The following is a 6,080-nucleotide window of genomic DNA, read 5'->3' on the forward strand; positions in this document are numbered from 1 at the left end:
TCCCCAATTAAGCACCTTCACCCGAGGACTACTCTTATCCTTATCCACAAGTACCTTAAAACTTATGGAATTATGGTCACTGCTCCCGAAATGCTCCCCCACTGAAACTTCGACCACCTGGCCGGCCTCATTCCCCAATACCAGGTCCAGAAAGGCCCCATCCCTAGTTGGACTATCTACATACTGTTTCAAGAAGCCCTCCTGGATGCTCCTCACAAATTCTGCCCCATCCAAGCCCCTAGCACTAAGTGAGTCCCAGTCAATATAGGGGAAGTTAAAATCACCCACCACTACAACCCTGTTACCTTTACATCTTTCCAAAATCTGTCTACATATCTGCTCCTCCACCTCCCGCTGGCTGTTGGGAGGCCTGTAGTAAACCCCCAACATCGTGACTGCACCCTTCCTATTCCTGAGCTCCACCCATATTGCCTCGCTGCATGACCTCTCTGAGGTGTCCTCCCGCAGTACAGCTGTGATATTCTCCTTAACCAGTAATGCAACTCCCCCACCCCTTTTACATCCCCCTCTATCCCGCCTGAAGCTTCTAAAGCCTGGAACATTTAGCTGCCAATCCTGCCCTTCCCTCAACCAAGTCTCTGTAATAGCAACAACATCATATTTCCAAGTACTAATCCAAGCTCTAAGTTCATCTGCCTTACCTGTTATACTTCTCGCATTGAAACAAATGCACTTCAGACCACCAGTCCCGCTGTGCTCAGCAACATCTCCCTGCCTGCTCTTCCTCTTAGTCCGACTGGCCTTATTTACTATGTCCTCCACATTTATTTCACTTGCTGTCCTACTGCTCTGGTTCCCACCCCCCTGCCACACTAGTTTAAACCCTCCCGAGTGACGCTAGCAAACCTTGCAGCCAGGATATTAGTGCCCTTCCAGTTTAGATGCAACCCATCCTTCTTGTACAGGTCCCATCTGTCCCTCAAGAGAGCCCAATGGTCCAGATATCTGAAACCCTGCCTTCTACACCAGCTGTTCAGCCACGTGTTTATCTTCCTATTTCTAGCCTCACTGGCACGTGGCACAGGGAGTAATCCAGAGATTACAACCCTAGAGGTCCTGTTTTTTAAACTTACTACCTAACTCCTTAAACTCCCCCTGCAGGACCTCATCACTCTTCTTGCCTATGTCATTGGTACCGATGTGTACCACAACCTCTGGCTGTTCACCCTCCCCCTTCAGAATGCCCTCTGTCCGTTCAGAGACATCCTTGACCCTGGCACCAGGGATGCAACATACCTTCCTGGAGTCTCTTTCACGTCCACAGAAGTGCCGATCTGTGCCCCTGACTATAGAGTCCCCTATAACTATTGCTCTTCTGCGCTTTGCCCCTCCCTGCTGAACAACAGTGCCAGCCGTGGTGCCACTGCTCTGGCTGCTGCTGTTTTCCCCTGATAGGCCATCCCCCCCCAACAGTATCCAAAACGGTATACTTGTTAGAGAGGGGGATAGCCACAGGGGATTCCTGCACTGACTGTCTGCCCCTTCTAGCGGTCACCCATCTATCTGCCTGCACCTTGGGTGTAACCACTTCTCTAAAACTCCTGTCTTTGACACTTTACGCCACCTGCGTGCTCCTAAGTGCATCCAGTTGCCGCTCCAACCAATCCATGCGGTCTGTGAGGAGCTGCAACTGGGTACACTTCCTGCAGATGTAGTCGCCCGGAACGCTGGAAGCATCACGGACCTCCCACATCTCACAGGTGAAGCACTTCACCCATCTATCTGTCATTTCTATCACTAATTAGTTAATTGATATAAAATAAATAAATTCTTATTAAATCCTTACTAAATTATGATACACTTCACTATGTGGTCCCTAGTGCTAGATTTCTACAATAAATATTAAATGTTGTCTAAATACAGTAATCTCCTCCCTCTGGTTTAGTTATTCTACTTATTAATTAGTTAATTGGTGTTTTAATCAATTTTTATCAGTTTTATTTTCAAATTCGGTACAGATTCCCTACCAGCCAATCAGGTTCTGTCTGACCCACATCGGAGTTTCAGCTTTAGGTGTCAGCTGTGGCTCCCAAGATTTAGGCATAAAATCCAGGTCAACACTTCAGTGCGGTACTGAGGGAGTGCTGCACTGTCGGAGGGTCAGTACTGAGGGAGCACCACACTGTCGGAGGGTCAGTATTGACGGAGTGCTGCACTGTCGGAGTCTCAGTCCTGAGGGAGTGCTGCACTGTCGGAGGGTTAGTACTGAGGGAGTGCTGCACTGTCGGAGGGTCAGTACTGAGGGAGCACCACACTGTCGGAGGGTCAGTATTGAGGGAGTGCTGCACTGTCGGAGCGTCAGTCCTGAGGGAGTGCTGCACTGTCGGAGCGTCAGTACTGAGGGAGTGCTGCATTGTCATAGGAACCATAGAAAAATTACGGCACAGAAGGAGGCCATTCAGCCCATCGTGTCTGCGCCGACTGAAAAATCGAGCCGCCCAATCTAATCCTACCTGTCGGAGGGTCAGTACTGAGGGAGTGCTGCCATTTGGAAATGCTGTCTTTCAGATGAGAAATTAGACTGAGGCCCTCTCAGGTGGACACAAAAGATCTCATCGCATTATTTTGAAGAGCAGGGGAGTTCTCTTCCGGTGTCCTGACTGACATTGATCCCTAAACCAACATCAATGAAACAGACTATTTGGCCATTATCACATTACTGTCTGTGGGATCTTGCTGTGGAAAATTGGCCACTGAGTTTCCTACATTATAATAGTGACTGCACTTCAAAAGTACATTAGCTGTAAAGTCCTTTGGTACATCCTGAGGTCATGAAAGGCACTATTTAAATTGGTGTCACTCTTTTTCTTTGGAACCCCATAATCCTGTCACCAAGACTGCTTACGTCCACCTCTGCCTCACTGACCCTGAAACTCTTTCACACCTCTAAGCTCAAGTTCTCCACTGTCCTCCCACTGCCACTGGTCCATAAACTCCAACCAGTCCAACACATGACTGCTGTTGCTCAGTCACATACTCGAGTCCTGCTCAACCGTCGTCCTCACTGGCTCACAGTGCGCCAGGAATAAAAATCCTCATTTCCAAATCCCTCCATAGCTTTGACAGATTATTTTTGAGTAAGGGTATCAAGGGACGCGGATCAAAGGTAGGTAAATGGAGTTGATACCAGGGTTAAAACTATTAAACTGAGGGCAGGTTGCACAGACTAAACTTTCTTCCCCTAAGTTTAGAAGGTTAAGCAGTGATCTAATTGAGGTGTTTAAGATAACAAAATCGCAGGAGTAAACCATACGACCCTTCCAGCCTGTGCCGCCATTCAATATCACCTACACCAACTCCACTTTCCCTAGCCCCATATCCCTCGAGTCCCGTAGTGCCCAAAAATCTATCGATCTGTCTTGAATACTCTCAACATCTGAGCATCCACAGCTCTCTGGGATAGACAATTTCAATGATACATAACCCCTTGAGTGAAGAAATCTCTCAACTCAGCCCTAAACAGCCAGCTCCTTATCCTGAGATTATGACCCCTTGATCTAGACTCTCTGGATGATTAAAAGGATTCAATAGGAAACTATTTCCTCTGGTGGGGAGCCCAGCAAAAGCAAGCAAAATCTTAAAACTTAAGAGCCAGGCCATTCAGGGATGATGTGAGGAACCACTTCTTCCCACAAAGAGTACTGGAAATCTGGAACTCGCACCTCCAAAAAGCTGTTGAGGCTGGGGGTCAATTGAATGGATTGGAAGTTTTTGGGGAAATGGTGGCATAGTGGTAATGTTAATGGGCCAGTTATCCAGAGGCCCAGGCTAATGCCCCAGGGGCACAGGTTCAAATCCCACTCGGCATAAATTCAATTAATTAACAAAAATCTGGAATTGAAAGCTGGTCTCAGTAATGGCGCCATGAAACCATTGTCGATTGTTGTAAAAACCCATCTTGTTCACTAATGTCCTTTAGGGAAGAAAATCTGCCGTCCTTACCTGGTCTGGCCTACATGTGACTGCAGACCCACAGTTGAAAGAGGAGGTAATTCAGACACTAGAAGGGTTTAAAATTGATAAAGAGGATGTATTAGATAGGTATATAATTACTATTAATATATAATTATAATTTTAATTGTTATATTGTATCATTAGATATATTTGGTAAGAGAAGCAAAAGTGACATTAGGAAAAACTTTTTCATGCAGCGAGTGGTTAAGGTCTGGAATGCACTGCCTGAGAGTGTGGTGGAGGGCAGGTTCAATTGAAGCATTCAAAAGGGAATGAAACAGTTATATGAAAAGGAAGAATGTGCAGGGTTACGGGGAGATGGCAGGGGAATGGAACTGAGGGAATTTGCTCTTTCAGAGAGCCAGTGCGGACATGATGGGCAGAATGGCCTCCTGCTGCGCGGTAACGATTCTGTGATTCTGTAATGTGGTTGATTCTGAATTGTCTCAAAAACAGGCGCCGGGAACGTGTCCGTACATGCACACCAGATCCATGGAAACAATTTTGGGGGTCCGTGACTGGTAACTTCAGGGATGACATATTTCCCATTGCCTTCTTCAGAGCGGCTGTTAAAAAAAAATGTGTCAGCTTCACAGCTCACAGATGCTGAAAGAAAAGCGCTTCCGAACTTCGGACAGATTCGTGGTGTTCCAGCGTTACGATTTAAAAAAAAAGTCAGGCAGAAAACCCGAGTCCGTCCAGAGCTCGGAAGCACTGTTTCTGCTCGCAGCAATGGTCAGAGAAAAAGCAACAGGGGGAGAGTGGGGGTGAAGAGAGTGGTGACGAAGAGAGTGGGGGGGGGGGGGGGAAAGAGAGTGGGGGGGGGTGAAGAGAGTGGGCGAGGGGAAGAGAGTGGGAGTGGTGAAGAGAGTGGGAGTGGTGAAGAGAGTGGGGGGGGGGTAAAGAGAGTGGGGGGGGAAGAGAGTGGGGGGGGTGAAGAGAGTGGGCGAGGGGAAGAGAGTGGGGGGGGTGAAGAGAGTGGGGGGGGTGAAGAGAGTGGGGGGGGTGAAGAGAGTGGGGGGGGTGAAGAGAGTGGGGGGGGTGAAGAGAGTGGGGGGGGGTGAAGAGAGTGGGGGGGGGTGAAGAGAGTGGGGGGGGAAGAGAGTGGGGGGGGGAAGAGAGTGGGGGGGGGGAAGAGAGTGGGGGGGGGTAAGAGAGTGGGGGGGGGTAAGAGAGTGGGGGGGGGTAAGAGAGTGGGGGGGGGGAAGAGAGTGGGGGGGGGAAGAGAGTGGGGGGGGAAGAGAGTGGGGGGGGGAAGAGAGTGGGGGGGGGAAGAGAGTGGGGGGGGAAGAGAGTGGGGGGGGAAGAGAGTGGGGGGGGAAGAGAGTGGGGGGGGAAGAGAGTGGGGGGGAAGAGAGTGGGGGGAAGAGAGTGGGGGGGAAGAGAGTGGGGGGAAGAGAGTGGGGGGGGAAGAGAGTGGGGGGGGAAGAGAGTGGGGGGGGAAGAGAGTGGGGGGGGAAGAGAGTGCGGGGGGAAGAGAGTGGGGGGGGAAGAGAGTGGGGGGGGAAGAGAGTGGGGGGGGAAGAGAGTGGGGGGGAAGAGAGTGGGGGGGGAAGAAAGTGGGGGGGGGAAGAAAGTGGGGGGAAGAAAGTGGGGGGGAAGAAAGTGGGGGGTAAGACAGTGGGGGGCAAGAAAGTGGGGGGTAAGAAAGTGGGGGGTAAGAAAGTGGGGGGTAAGACAGTGGGGGGCAAGAAAGTGGGGGGGGAAGAAAGTGGGGGGGGAAGAAAGTGGGGGGAAGAAAGTGGGGGGGGAAGAAAGTGGGGGGGAAGAAAGTGGGGGGGAAGAAAGTGGGGGGGGGAAGAAAGTGGGGGGGGGGAAAGAAAGTGGGGGGGGAAAGAAAGTGGGGGGGGGAAAGAAAGTGGGGGGGGGAAAGAAAGTGGGGGGGGAAGAAAGTGGGGGGGGCAAGAAAGTGGGGCAAGAAAGTGGGGAAAGAAAGTGGGGAAAGAAAGGGGGGAAAGAAAGGGGGGAAAGAAAGGGGGGAAAGAAAGGGGGGAAAGAAAGGGGGGAAAGAAAGGGGGGAAAGAAAGGGGGGAAGAGAGTGGGGGAAAAGAGAGTGGGGGGAAAAGAGAGTGGGGGGGAAAGAGAGTGGGGGGAAGAGAGTGGGG

At 50.7% G+C, this 6,080-nt stretch overlaps 1 protein-coding gene across 2 annotated transcripts in view; it reads right to left on the bottom strand.

Annotated features, from left to right (window-relative positions):
* Positions 1-4,022, bottom strand: part of LOC137377206 (trichohyalin) — a 65,124-nt gene extending 61,102 nt beyond the window's left edge. For both annotated transcript variants that reach the window (XM_068046704.1, XM_068046703.1), the window contains exon 1: positions 3,964-4,022. The gene's annotated coding sequence lies outside the window, so the exon portion shown is untranslated. The remainder of the gene's footprint in view (positions 1-3,963) is intronic.
* Between the last annotated feature and the right edge of the window lie 2,058 nt (positions 4,023-6,080).

The sequence above is a fragment of the Heterodontus francisci genome, chromosome 14, assembly GCF_036365525.1.
Source record: "Heterodontus francisci isolate sHetFra1 chromosome 14, sHetFra1.hap1, whole genome shotgun sequence".
NCBI classification, from domain to species: Eukaryota; Metazoa; Chordata; class Chondrichthyes; order Heterodontiformes; family Heterodontidae; genus Heterodontus; species Heterodontus francisci.